The sequence below is a fragment of the Nelumbo nucifera genome, chromosome 6 (assembly GCF_055504915.1).
Source record: "Nelumbo nucifera cultivar China Antique chromosome 6, China Antique-T2T, whole genome shotgun sequence".
Taxonomy (NCBI): Eukaryota; Viridiplantae; Streptophyta; class Magnoliopsida; order Proteales; family Nelumbonaceae; genus Nelumbo; species Nelumbo nucifera.
In genome coordinates this window covers 43,666,652-43,681,424 of record NC_142654.1, presented here as the reverse complement: position 1 = coordinate 43,681,424, position 14,773 = coordinate 43,666,652, and positions in this window count along the sequence as shown.

Here is a 14,773-nt window from a genome sequence, read left to right as displayed (position 1 = left end):
AAGTGGTTGGGATCCAATTCCAAAGGTGGCAGTAGTGGCTTTGGCGAACTACAAGTAGGAACCCCTCCTCTTGCCTAGGCGTCATCCTCTTCCTCTACCCTTGAACTTCTCAAGATCAGCCTTCTGTCTTACCTGGGGGCAGAATCCAACCCTTTCTCAAGAGCTCTTGGGTCCTTTTTATAGAGAAGGGTGGATACAATTAGGATTAGAGAGAAAGAAGGGGGCAGTAGCTGGGTTTTAGCAAAGATATGGGCACCCTAGTGTTTGTAATGGAGGGTTAGGATGGTTTTGGGGTGATCCTAAAGCTGAGAAGAGAAGGAGAGGGCACCCAATATTATGTAGGACTGATATTTGGGTGCCCAGAAATGAATGGAGGAGATCGAGGTGCCTAAGGTTGAAAGGTGGAGATTAGAAAAGTGGGTGGCTCCCTAGAGTGGATGGCTGAGATGTAAGATGGAGTGGATGGCTGAAATCTAGTGGTGAAGGGCGGAATTGTGAGGATTAGTAGTTAGGTGGCACCCTATGGTTTAAAAGCTACAAAAAGAGTGCCCTAGAATGAGTGGTTGAGATTAAAAGGGTGGAGGGTGGAGATTAAACACGTAGGGGCGGCTAGGGTTTGCTAAGAGTGAAAAGAATGGGTTAAAAGGCGCCCTAGGGTGTGCTAAGGAGAGGGGAGCATGCTAATATAGTAGGAGGGGCGCCATTCTAGGTTTAGCAAATAGGAGGCGCCCTCTTGTTTGCAGTTTTTCACAAAAACACCCCCTCTCTCAACTGGACTTCACACCAGCTTCCCAAAAATTGCATTTCAGCCATGTAACTTCCCTAGTTTTTCACAGAATTTGTACAGAGACCCTCAAAGGTCACAACATTGAATTTAACTGAAAAAATGACACATTTTGACTTTTCTAAGGCAAAAAATACCACTGAATTGATGCCCTTAAGGCATCAAAATGCAGAGTTATCACACCCCCCAACTTAACCATTGTTAATCCCTTAGCAATGTAGCCTTAAAATTACACTGAGCAAATGGATCCTTCCCATTGCAAGGTCATCCCTAGGAAAATTAATCAAGCATCCTAATTCCAACATTCTCAAAGTCTATCTTAAGGGGTAAAACTGCCTACTTTGAATATTGCAGAAACTTGGCTTAAAAATCTTATTTACCCTTCCATTTGCAAGGGCTTTAGTTCCAGTTGTGGGGGATATTCAAGAGAAGGCCTGGAGGCTAAGACTGCATGTGCCTTGGGTCTCACCCTGGAGGCTAAGACAGGCCACCCCAACATTGGGCAGCACACCAGTGTCAGCCTTAGCAGGATAAATCTCCCCAGACTTATCCAACGGCTGTGAACATTCTAAACTAACACGAGTCTCATTAAGTGTCTAGTTTAAGGGATTTTACACAGAAACATACCACACAACATGAATCAAACATGCACTTTATTCATTTACACTAAATGTCAAAAGTACATCAAAACTGATTGGAGCTAAGGGCATACAAAATTGTCTAACAGCTCCCAGTTGCACTTAGGTCCAATCTGGTACAAGCCAGAGTCCCATTCTTTCCACGTATTTCTCAAATACTTTCTGTGTGAGTGGCTTAGTCAATGGGTCTGCCACATTATCCGCTAATGCTGCCCTCTGAATTAGGACGTCCCCTCTACCAACAATCTCCCACAATACATGGTACTTTCTCTCAATGTGCTTTGACTTCGAATGGGCTCGAGGCTCCTTAGCTTGAGCGATCACTCCATTGTTGTCACACAACAACGGGATGGGTGATGTGCTGGACAGAACCACTCCTAATTCATGAATGAACTTTTTCATCCACATGGCTTCCTTGGCAGCTTCACTTGCAGCAATGTACTCGGCCTCGGCCGTGGAATCTGCCGGGGACCCCTGTTTGCTACTTTTCTAGCAAACAGCACACGATCCTATCGTGAAAACATACCCAGATGTAGACTTTCTATCATCTGGATCCGACTGGAAATCGGCATCAGTATACCCCAGAATTTGTAGTGAACTACCATCAAATACCAGACAAAACTCTTTTGTCCTTCGAAAGTACTTGAGTTTGTTCTTCACAGCAGTCCAATGCTCCTGCCCTGGCTTGGCCTGGAACCTGCTTACAACACTCACTGCCTGAGCAATGTCAAGGCGAGTGCACAGCATGGCATACATGATGCTCCCTATGGCTGAGGCATAGGGAACGACTTTCATGCCCTCAATCTCCTCAGAACTCTTGGGAGACATCTTCTTGGAGAGAGTGACTCCGTGCCTAAAAGGAACTTTTCCTTTCTTGGAGTTCTCCATGATGTACCTTTTGGCAATTTTGTCAATGAAAGCAGCCTGAGATAATCCAATTATCCGCTTTGATCTATCTCTATAGAGTCGAAGACCCAGTATATAGGAAACTTCTCCAAGATCTTTCATGGAGAATTGTTGCGAAAGCCACACCTTGACCGAAGTCAACATTCCTACATCATTCCCAATGAGTAGGATATCGTCCACATACAACACCAAGAATGTGACCTTATCCCCATTGGACTTCACGTAAACACAAGGCTCATCCGGATTCTGCTCAAAGTCAAACGATTTGACTGTAGAGTCAAAACGGATGTTCCAACTCCTAGAATCTTGCTTAAGACCATATATGGATCTATTAAGTTTGCATACCATGTGTTCCTGACCAGCAGCAATGAAGCCTTGCGGCTGCTACATGTTGATATTTTCACTAAGATCTCCATTCAGGAATGTGGTTTTGACATCCATCTGCCAAATCTCATAGTCACGGTATGCTACTACAGCTAGCAGGATCCTAATGGATTTAAGAATGGCCACGGGCGAAAAGGTTTCCTCATAGTCGATGCCTTCTTTCTGAGTATACCCTTTCGCCACCAAACGAGCTGTGAAGGTCTCAACCTTGCCATCGGGGCCCTTCTTCCTCTTATATATCCATTTGCAACCGATTACTTTTACCCCGGAGGGCGGATCTACTAGAGTCCAGACTCCATTGGCCTCTATTGAGTCCATCTCGGCTCTCATGGCCTCCACCCACTTCTAGGAATCTATGTCCAACATAGCTTGCGCGTAAGTCACGGGATCCTCCTCACTAGTCAAGGCTTTCACCAGGTAACTATCCTAGTCATAACCATAACGGACTGGTGGCCTGGATACCCGGGTGGATCTTCTAGGTTGGTCACTACCTAGGACTTGTGGAACATCTCCCACTGCTCCTGAGCTCTCCTCATCAAGAACTATTTCCTAACGATGGGTGTCCAGGATATAATCGGTCTCTAAGAACTAGGCGTTTCGACTACAGAACACTTTCTGCTCACTTGGGTCATAAAATAGATAACCCACTGAATCCTTTGGGTAGCCTACAAATAGGCAACGACTGATCTTGGATTCCAACTTGTCCGCACTCGTTCTTTTAACATGCGTAGGACAACCCCAAATCTTCAAGTGTCTGACACTTGGTTTCTTTCCGGTCCAAAGTTTGTATGGAGTTTTTGGAACCGATTTGGTTGGAACCTGATTCAGCACGTAGATTGCAGTCTCTAATACATATCCCCAAAAGGATGTGGGTAATTCCGAGCATGTGAGAAGTGACCGGACCATGTCTAACAATGTCCTATTCCTCCTCTGAAACACCGTTAAGCTCTGGTGTTGTAGGAGGAGCTAACTGTGATATTATCCCGTTGGCCTTCAAGTAGTCCCTGAATTCGTCAAAGAGATACTCGCCGCCTTGATCTGATCGAAGGGCCTTAATTTCTCTCCCTAACTATTTCTCGACTTCTTGTCTGAACTCCTTGAACTTTTCAAAGGATTCAGACTTCTGTCTCATTAGGTCAACGTAACCATATCGTGAGCAATCATCGGTGAAGGTGATGAAATACACGTGTTGGTTGCGATTCCTAACACTCAGGGGACCACATACATGAGTATGTATAAGGTCAAGCATGCCTGTACATCTTTCAGGCTTACCGTTAAATGGTCGTTTTGTCAACTTACCTCGGAGGAAAGGCTCACAAGTGGGAAGATCTTCTATGGTTAGAAAATCCAAAGACCATCCTATACTAGCCTTGTGATTCGGTCAACGCCGATATGGCTAAGTTGGTAAGGCCACAGGTACGTGGAACTAACTATATCACGAGTCCTTTTCTTGGGGATTTCGACCGATGTAGTTTCAGTTAAGTTAGTTTTTAGAGAAGGATGTAGAAAATAGAGGCCATTCTCCAGTTCCCCGCATGCGATGAATTTATTGTTCCTTTTAATAGTAATCATATTACTAAAACAAACAGTATATCCATCAGCACATAGTTTAGAAACAGAAATCAAATTTCTTCTTAAGTTTTGTACAAAAAGACAATCCTTAAGTACAAGTGTTCCTTCTCTAAAGACCAATTCTACGGTTCCTATCGCCGTAGCTGCAACACTTGCAGAAGTCCCCAAGTAAAGTGTCACTTCTCCTTCACTCAACCTTCTTCTTACTTTGAACTCCTATAGTGAATTACACGCATGAGTTGAAGCCCCGAAGTCAACACACCAGGACACAGAAGCAAATTCTTCACAAGAATTCGATGGAAGCGAAGAGCACCGTACACAATCTGCCTTTCAGTAAAGACTGATATCAAGAACACCTTCTTGATCTTTCCCTCTCAGAGAGATTGAACTAGGCAGTGAATGGCGGCGGCAGCTGGAGGAGAACTCTGAGATCCTATCTCAAATCGTAGGAGAAATTTCTGCTCTAAAACCCTTGATTCGAATTCTGGTAATGCAAGACTAGGGTTTCTCCTCCTTGGTGATTAAGAAACCTCCTAATCGTATTAGGAGTTATCCCAATCCAAATCTGTATTTGGATAGAGAATTATCTTAATCCTATTTGCAGATTAGGTCAGCCCACTCCTGATCTTATCAGGAGGTTACCAGATTCAAATCTTTATTTGAATTTGGTCTCCAAGAGTGGATAGGGTCAAGACCCAATCCTTTGGCTTGCCCTAATCTCAGATCCACCCCTTTAAGTGGGTAATTAAATCAGCCAGTTCGAAATGGGCTTTAGGCCCAATGTGCATTAAGTGCTCATCAGGCTTCCAAACTGCTGCCCAGTTGGGCTTCTTTGTATGGCATGGGACCCAAGCATTAATCTACACATCAGCCACATGGGTTCGGCCCAGCCTTTGTTACAAGGCCTAGCCGAATTCACTGGAGAACCCAATGAACCCCCTGAGTCCATCACATGGACTCTATGGGCCAAACACTTACACTAAGTGGTCCCTGGGCCTAGCCATCTTATAAAAACCCAGGGACTGTGGGCAGATGCAAGATTAGCCCATCTGGTGTAACCCTAAATGGCCTTACACTTAACCTCTCAGCCCATAATGATCAAACACTGCCCGACAAGAGAGGACCTCTCCCTCGGTTGCAAGGAACAGTGTTGCACTCTCTGCTCACATGGATCCCGGGAATTAAAACCATTTGCAAACATTTTGAAACCGTACATATCTATATATCTTATATATAAATTTTGCAAAACAAAATTCCAATGATTGAAATCAACTGCCGGAATTTTGCTTTCCATCAGAGAGAGTGCATACCCGATCATTACCTTTGTCTGACAAAGGGGCTGATCCTGTCACTATGATCACCCACTCAGATGAATTCTCAGACTGTCCCAACATACCCAGGTTTTGACCCCCGCTAAGGATCTCACTGATTGGCATATCAAAGACAGCCCAATCCGACACCTAGTACAGTATCTTAATCGAGTCTAGGGGTCAGGTGTAAATTTCTAGTTTTGCCCATCAATCTCCAAGGTCCAGGGCAATACTGGAAATCTGGTCCAGTTCAAAGATTCAAGTAATTCTACACTGCATGTGCCTTGGGTCTCACCCTGGCGGCTGAGACAGGCCACCCCAACATTTGGCAACACACCAGTGTAAGCCTTGGCAGGATAAATCTCCCCAGACTTATCCAACGGCTGTGAACATTCTAAACTAACACGAGTCTCATTAAGTGTCCAGTTTAAGGGTCTTACACAGAAACATACCACACAACATGAATCAAACATGCACTTTATTCATTTACACAAAATGTCAAAAGTACATCAAAACTAAATGGAGCTAAGGGCATACAAAACTGTCTAACAAAACCCGCTTAGGCGTAGCCGTTTAATCTTTCCTAAGACACCAACCACCGGTTATGGAATGTAATCACAAGCTCTCCCAAAATTCAGCACACATTTGAACCAAATGTGAGGCTTCCCTAAAGGATCTTGCTACCCAAATTTTAAATTAGGGTTAAGGGTAAACCACCCGTGAAGGGTAGTGATTTTTGGGCCAAGGAAGGGTGATGAAATCCCCACCTTATCTTATTTAAGTTAGATGCCCATTAAATGTATTAATGAAACAAAAATAATCAAACAAAATGGATGCAACTAATTATAATGCATGAACAAGCATTTCTAATATGCAATTCAGCAATATAACATAAAAGAATAAAATAAACTAAGCACAAAAAGCAAGTAAAATAAAAAAAAAAGAAAACCTAACACATTCACAACTAACAAAATAATCTTAGCAATTAAATAAACCTATATGATGCATGTTCTAGAATATGAAACCCTAAATGTTGGAATGCAAATGCAAAAAAATTGAAAATATTAATATTTTTTATTTTTTCGAATTATTAATTTATTATTACTATTTTTTTGAAATTCGAAAATTTAAATTTAAATTTCGAAATTTGAAATTCAAATTCAGATTTGAATTAAAATTAAAATTTAAATTCAAATTCAAAATTTAAACTCAAATTCGAAAATTTGAACTATTTCCTATTTAACAATTAATTATTCAATTAAAGCACTAATAAAAAGGAAATTAAATAAGGCAACAATTAATTATGACAAACAGAAAATAAAAGAAATAATTATGCTAAAAACGAAATTAACTACTACCAAAATTAATTCTAAAAAAATTGTTATTCTAAAAATTAAACCAAAAATAAAGTAAACAAAAGAAAATTATGTGGCAATAAATAAAATAAAATAAACAAATTATTTTTTTCTATTTTTTTGGAAATAAAAGAAAAACACAATCCTAATAAGACAAAAATTCGAAGAAGAAATTAAAATAAAGAAAGAAAAATAGATCTTGAAACAAAATGGAAGAGAAATAATACTAAAAATAAATAAATTAGATCTAAAAAAATTAATTAAAAATTCAAAAATCACTATTCAACCACAAAAAAAGGGTTCAAAATAAGAATAAAAAATAAAAAATAAAATGGGATAACTACACCTGAAACACAATCCAATTAATCTTCTCTTCTCTTCTCTCCCGTAGTCCCGCAATGCTCTGGTACCCCACATTTCGCTATTTCGTCTTGCAAAATCAAAGAAAAGTAATAATTAAAATAAGATAACAGATCAAGTACTAAAATGAAAAAAAAAAGAATAAAACAGATCCGGATAAAGCAAATAAAAAATTTCCTCCGTTGCTTCCCCAGCAACGGCGCCAAAAACTTGGTGTTGCCAAAAGTGTGTCGTTAAGCACTTCGAAACACCAATTTAAACATTTATAAAATTTTTCCGATTCTCAAACAAATACAAACATTGTAAATGGGTGAGAACGGGTTGTATCCATAGGAAAGTGAGGGAAAAATTAATATATACTCAAATCTGGACAAGAGAACACAAGAAGGAAGTGCAGAAATATAAAAATTAATTAATTAAACTGAGAAAAATATAGAATTCAAACAGTACTGAGAGTTAAAAGTGCAAAAACATAAATAAATACAGAAATAAATTAACAAAAGAAACGAAATGAAAATCTGTAATCCGATCAGAGGTAACAGTCTTCGGATCTCTCCTTTGACCCTCGAACTTCTCGAGTTAGGCCTTCTGTCTTACTTAGCCGAATTGCAGATCTGCAAAAAAATAAAATGAAGATCAAACAGAATGAAAATAAATTGCAGAAGTAAATAATGAAACTGGAATTGAAAGAATAGAAATTAAAACTAAAATAAAGTAAAAGTGGTTGGGATTCGATTCCAGAGGTGGCAGTAGTGCCTTTGGTGAACTACAAGTAGGAACCCCTCCTCTTGCCTAGGCGTCCTCCTCTTCCTCTACCCTTGAACTTCTCAAGATCAGCCTTCTGTCTTACCTGGGGGCAGAATCCAACCCTTTCTCAGGAGCTCTTGGGTGCTTTTTATAGAGAATGGTGGATACAATTGGGATTAGAGAGAAAGAAGGGGGCGACAGCTGGGTTTTAGCAAAGATATGGGTGCCCTAGGATTTGTAATGGAGGGTTAGGATGGTTTTGGGATGATCCTAAGGCTGAGAAGAGAGGGAAAGGGCGCCCAATATTATTTAGGGCTGAGAAGAAAAGGAAAGGGTGCCCAATATTATGCAGGGCTGAGATTTGGGCGCCCAGAAATGAATGGAGGAGATTGAGGCGCCTAGGGTTGAAAGGTGGAGATTAGAAAGAGTGGGTGGCACCTTAGAGTAGATGGCTGAGATTTTAATGTATAACAATGTTAAATTTTAATCTGGAAGTAAAAAAGTTAAACATCGTTCCAACACTTGAGTGTCATCAGTCGTGAGAGAGTCATTACAATGACATCCGGTAAAGCTTTATCACACATCAAAGAAATCTGAATCAAAAGAAATTTCCACTATTTTTCGCAAAATCAGACATGTCTTGCACGGAGAAAAGGGTGTAATGCTAGCTTGGTGTCACAAATCGTATTTCCAATATAGTGGCATTTGTGTTAATAGTGAACCATGTTCGCAAAAGGCTTAAAACCTAGATGGCGGGGTAGACGTTATCGCGAAGTCATTGTCAGGTTCGAGATCGCAGCGTGGTTGCTACGCTTTGAGTTCAACAAGAAGGATTAAAGTTTTATTGTGTCAGTGAGGATGAAGCCTCGCGCAACATTTCGCGAGGCTTGTGATGAATACAAACTCTTTTCTGCAAAAGGAGCCATGTAAGTAACTCCGTTCTCGTCAAAGTCGAGTAATGGGATTTAGCGCAAACACTTAAAGTTAAATAATCTGTATGGTGGAGCAAACTTTATCGCAAACGAGTATTGACGTAGATTCCCAACCCAGTTTTTCACATTAGTTGAGAATGATCTCATCAAGAAAAAGGTGTGATGCCCAGAAGTTGTAACAGCTAAAGGACTTGGATCCTACTTTGGTTCTCTGGACAGCATCGAATATGAAAGTTTCACCACATAGACATTCGGGAAGGAAGTTAGCCATGAGGGCCGATTATAAGCCCCAAACCTTTATTATCATCGCGATGAGGTTTTGCCATTGTGTGAGAAAGAGGTTTTGAGCTTTCTTGTAAAAGTAAAACATATGTTGTGAGAGTGAGTAACGTCTAGAAAAATACTGTTGTTTATGCATGGAATAGATTAAGTCTTTTCTCACTTCATTCCAGGGCATTATGCTTATTAGTGAAGACAAAACAGTCAGAGTTTGTCATACTTGCAATTCGTCATGCACTGCTTGAAGCTATCATAGTAATTCATCATGAGTTGCATTATTTTTGTCTTGTTTTGTCATTGCTCCTGGGGTTGCTAGGGCATTCGCATGGAACATGCGGCATCATGGAGCTGGCCACGACATTGTAGAACCGGCCGCGACATCCTGGAACTGGCCAGGGAATAAGTGAGTGTGCTTGGGGTTGCCAGGGCCATCATATGGAGCATGTAGCATCGTGGAATCGGCCACAACATTGCGGAACCGGCCATGACATCCTAGAACCGGCCAGGGTAAGTGAGCGCACCAAGGGTTGCCAAGGCCTTCACATGGAGCATGCGGCATCATGGAACCGGCCACGGCATTGCGGAACCAACCGCAGCATCCTGGAACCAGCCAGGGTAAGTGAGCGCGCCTGGAGTTTCTAGGGCCTTCGAATGTAGCATGCGCCATCGTGAAATCGGCCAGGGTAAGTATGAGTGCACTTGGGGCTTCTAGGGCCTTCGAATGGAGCATGCGACATCGTAGAACTAGCCACAGCATCGCGAAACTGGCCACAACATCTTGGAACCGGCTTGGGTAAGTATGAGTGCACCTAGGGTTGCCAGGGCCTTTGCATGGAGCATGGGATCATGGAACCGGCCATGGTATCGTGGAACCGGCAGGTTAATTGTGTATATATGTGTATATATATATAAGAGGCATAGTCAAGATTTAGCACACAAGTTGTATCAAACAAGACATTCATTCATAAAGAATCATAACCTCATCGCACTTTTCATAATACATGGGTATATCAAATCTTCACCGCAAGATACAAGTCATTAATATGTGCATCAGAAGCTCATTGCATGATATTTTCAAGCTAAGTATGTAAGATACAACATATCCTTCATATAAAAGCTTGCAAAATTTTCACTTCCAAGCATATACAATACATTTACTTTTCAAAAGAAATACAGGTGATAAACATAACATATCTTTTACAATCTTATTCAAACTATGGCTTCAACTAGTGACCATTCACGGTTTCGTCTTCCTCCCTAGTGTCTGCAGTCTTCAGTACATAATAACCCGATGGGTGAGCTTCTTGAATTACGTATGGTCCAGCCCAATTAGGAGCAAGTTTTCTAGTGGATCTTCCTTGCTTAATGTGGAGTGTTGTTTTAAGGACTTTGTCTCCCTCTTTAAATTTTCTAGGCTTTACTAGTTTGTTAAAGTTTGCGGCTAAGGCTTATTTATATTTGATTTGTCGTTGTAATGCGTTTTCCCTTTCTTTATCAATGTATCCTAGCCTTTCGCCTAGTAATTAATCCATGTCTTCTATTTTGAATCTTTTCCCCATTGTGAAAGCTACACAAGCGAAGACTATTTGTATCTCTGCCGGTAGCACCGCTTCTTGACAATATACTAGAGAGTAGGGTGTTGCCCATGTGCTCTTTTGATCGTTGTACGATAAGCCCAAAGAGTTTCTGATAACTTCTCCAACCAGTCCTTTTGATTATCCGCCACTGTCTTGCTCAACATTCTCAGCAAAGTCTTGTTCCTTGCCATGGCCTGCGCATTTCCCTGTGGATAATAGGTCGTAGATGTGCCTAATCTTTCCCCGTGCTGTCCTCATAAGTCTCAAACTTTTTGATTCTTAATAGACAAGCCATTGTCTGTTAAAATCCTCATAGGGACCCCAAACCAATGGACTATATGCTGTCTGAGAAAGTTCGCTATATTTTCTACACAAATTCTCCATAAAGGTATAGCCTTTGCCCACTTAGTGAAATAGTCTGTGGCCATTATGATGAAGCAGTATCCCCGGGAAGGTGGGTGTGTTTTTCCTATTAGGTTTACCCCCCAAGTTTGGAAAGGCCAAGGTGTGATAACAGGGTGGAGGTCATTAGTAGACCTATTTATCCTCTCAGCGTGCACCTGGCACTTGTAAAACCTGGGCACACGCTTCTGGGTATCTTCCACCTTTTTAGTCCAATAGAAACCTAGGTACAGGATGTGATTGTACAGGACCATTTGCCCTGGTGTTGGGCGGGTTCAGAACTAAACCTGTTCATGGGCCGGGCTTTGGGCCTGACTTACACTGTGTCGGGCTCAGGCTTTGAGCTAGGCTCCATTCAAAATTTGGCAAAAGCCAAGCCTGAGCCCGACCCATGAAAAGGTCTATTTAGAACTGTTGGCCGCTTCTAAGGCTTCTTCTATCTCTTCCTCGTTCAGACATCGCAGAGGCTTTCTAGTGTGGGACTTTCTATACAATACTCCATTCTGAAGGTAAAATCGTTTGGCTCTTCCCAAGACCTTTCTTCTCATCATTGGGTCGATCGATACAGCCTTATTTTCTAGGTAGTTGATATACATTCTTCTCCAGTCTACCTTGCCTATCGCAAGGCACTCTCCCCCATCTGCTTTCGGGTTGCACTTCTCACAATCACTTTGCACCATGGCCACTTCTGCCTTCATCGTAGGGCAGTAGTACCCTAACCTCTGTAACCTTCTGTATAATTTCCTAGTCACATCTCCGCAGTAGGTTCTATGAACTTCGTCTAGGACCACTTCCACCTCCTTAGGCCCCAAGCGTCTCATTCTAAGTCCATCAGCCAGCCGATGATACAGTACCCCGTTCATTAGTTGGAATCTTAAGATTACCTTGCTGTGTTGCATCGCCACTGTTGGGTTGCTCAGCTTTTGTATTATGTTGTGCCTTCAATTGTCTACTACGATCTCATCCTTCTTCGCTACCCAATGTCCTAGTATAACAGTTGAAGGTTCGTAGTACGTTTGAATGGTGATATTAATCAGGTCTTCTCTGGGTTGGATTTTTTATCCCAGGGTGGCTAGTGCGTCAGCATACCTATTCTTGGCCCTATTCTAGTGTTCATACGTGACCTCCAAGTCACTAGTTAACCTTTAGATTAGGGTCCTATATGGAAAGATTGTCAATTCCTTAATTGTGGTGTTGTCGTCCATCAGTTTGATTACCAATTTCGAGTCTCCTACTACTTTGACTTTCATAGCTCTGGAGTCTTCAGTCCGAGGACCAGGACCTCATACTCTACTATGTTGTGAGAACAAGGAAACTAAAGTTTGAACGAGTAGGCTGAGGTGTTACCAGCGGGCGAAGTTAGTGTAACTCCGGCCCCTGATGAGGTGCTGGTACTACTCCCATTGAAGGTCAGCGACCGCTCCCCGTCTTCAACTACTACAATCATAGGTAATTCTCTCGGGACTTCTTCAGAAATATGGAAGTTGTCGTTAGTGGGGAAGGTGGCTAAGAGGTCTGCTGCTGCCTGACACTTGATGGCTCGAGGTTGGGTGTACTTGACAGTGTACTCACTAAGCTGCATCATCCACTTCACCAATCTCCTAGAAAGGGGAGGTCTGCCTACAAAGAATCTGATGGGGTCACTTTGTGCAATGAGCTTCACCTTTTGACCTAATATGTAGTGCCTAAACTTCTACGCAGCGAATACCAACGCTAGACACTGTTGCTCCATATGGCAATAGTTTTTCTCGGTCAGCTTAAGGATCCTACTGGCGTAGTAGATCAGGCACTCAACTCCTTCATCATTATCTTGTGCCAACAAGCATCCTACGGCCTCTGAGTTTGATGTATACCTTAAACTCTTAGAAGCTCCTGGGTGGTGACACTGTCAGGGCCTTAGCTAGGGTACCCTTCAACTGCTCAAATGCCTCCTGGTGATCTATTATCCATTTAAACTCTACAGCCTTCTTGGTCAGTTTCATTAGCAGTATCACCGCATGCGCAAGGTTGAGGATGAACCTCCTAAGGTATGAAACTTTTCCTAGGGAGGTTTTTAATTGGGACTCATTGCTTGAAGGCATTAAACCTAGGACTGCTTTTACTTTGTCTTCGTCAGGATGGATTCTGGTTCAATTCACTCTGTACCCTAGGAACTTTCCAGACTGTGCTCCAAATGTGCACTTTAGAGGATTAAGTCTCAGGTTAAAATCTCTACACCTATCGAACACTTTCTTAGAACCTCAGGGTGGTCTTCCTACTTCTTTGCTTTGACTACTATGTCACCCACATAGCATTCTATTTCCTTGTGCATCATATCGTGGAAGACACTTGTCATTGTGGCCCCAACATTCTTTAAGTCAAAAGGCATCATCTTGTAATAAAAATTCCCAATAGGTATTCTAAAGGCCGTGTGAGGTGCATCTGTGAGATCCATAAAAATCTGGTTGTACCCATTGTAGGCAGCTAGGAAGGAGAAGAGTTGGTTCCTTATTGTTGAGTCTATCAAAATCTCCATGTTTGGCAAGGGAAACTCATCTTTGGGGAAGACCCAATTTAGGTCCCTAAAGTCGATGCAACATCTGTGGTAGGGGTGAGAGTAGTTAGTTCATAGTAGTATTCTAGGAGTTTGACTAAGCAGCTAAACTTTAGTATTAACCTGAGTTGGCCGTTCTTCTTCTTAACTGGGACTATATGGGCTAGTCATTGTGGGTGCGTTATAGGCTTGATGAACCCTACTTTTAGGAGTCGCTCGACCTCCACCTTAATCTTTAGGTCTACTTCCATCTTGAAAACCCTTTGGGGTTGCTATACAGGTTTGAACTTTGGATCTATACACAGAGAGTGTCGGACGAGTGCCAAATCTAGGCCTGGTATCTAGTTGTATGACCAAGCAAAGACTTCTCAGAATTCTATGAAAGTGCACACAAATTAGTCCATTTTCTTTTAGATAGGCTCTAATATTTTGTGATGAAGAAAGGTTCTTACCTTTCAATAATGCGATCAACTTTTCTCTATCCTCGGGTCCTAGTTTGGTTGATATGTACAATGGCCTTTTCTCCGTTCCTTCTGCGGCCATGTTGATTTCTTCTAAGGGATCCTCCACCGCATTGATGGAATCCCTCATACACTTAGGAGGTGCTTGGATTTCATCACAATACTCTAAAGTCTCTCCCTTCTGTTCCTATTATCGCGAATGGGTTTTAATATTTCAAATTAATCATCACTTATCTGCTCAACATATTTTAGCATTATACCTTCGTTGCCCATGGTTCTTGTTTGGCTTGCAATGTGACCACTGCGATGTTCTTTTGTGGGAAAGGTCTAGTGAAATAGTTTTGGTTGAAACATTGTTTGCAAATATGTTTGAGAGAAAGTTATGATTGTTCCATTCAAAGCTCATGTTTTGCAGATGATACACTATATGGCAAGAATATATAAGTTTTTTTTGGCAAAAACTGCTCGGTGATGACAGTTACATCTTGTGATAAAATCATATTTATGTATATGTAGTTTTCTTTTTATACTCT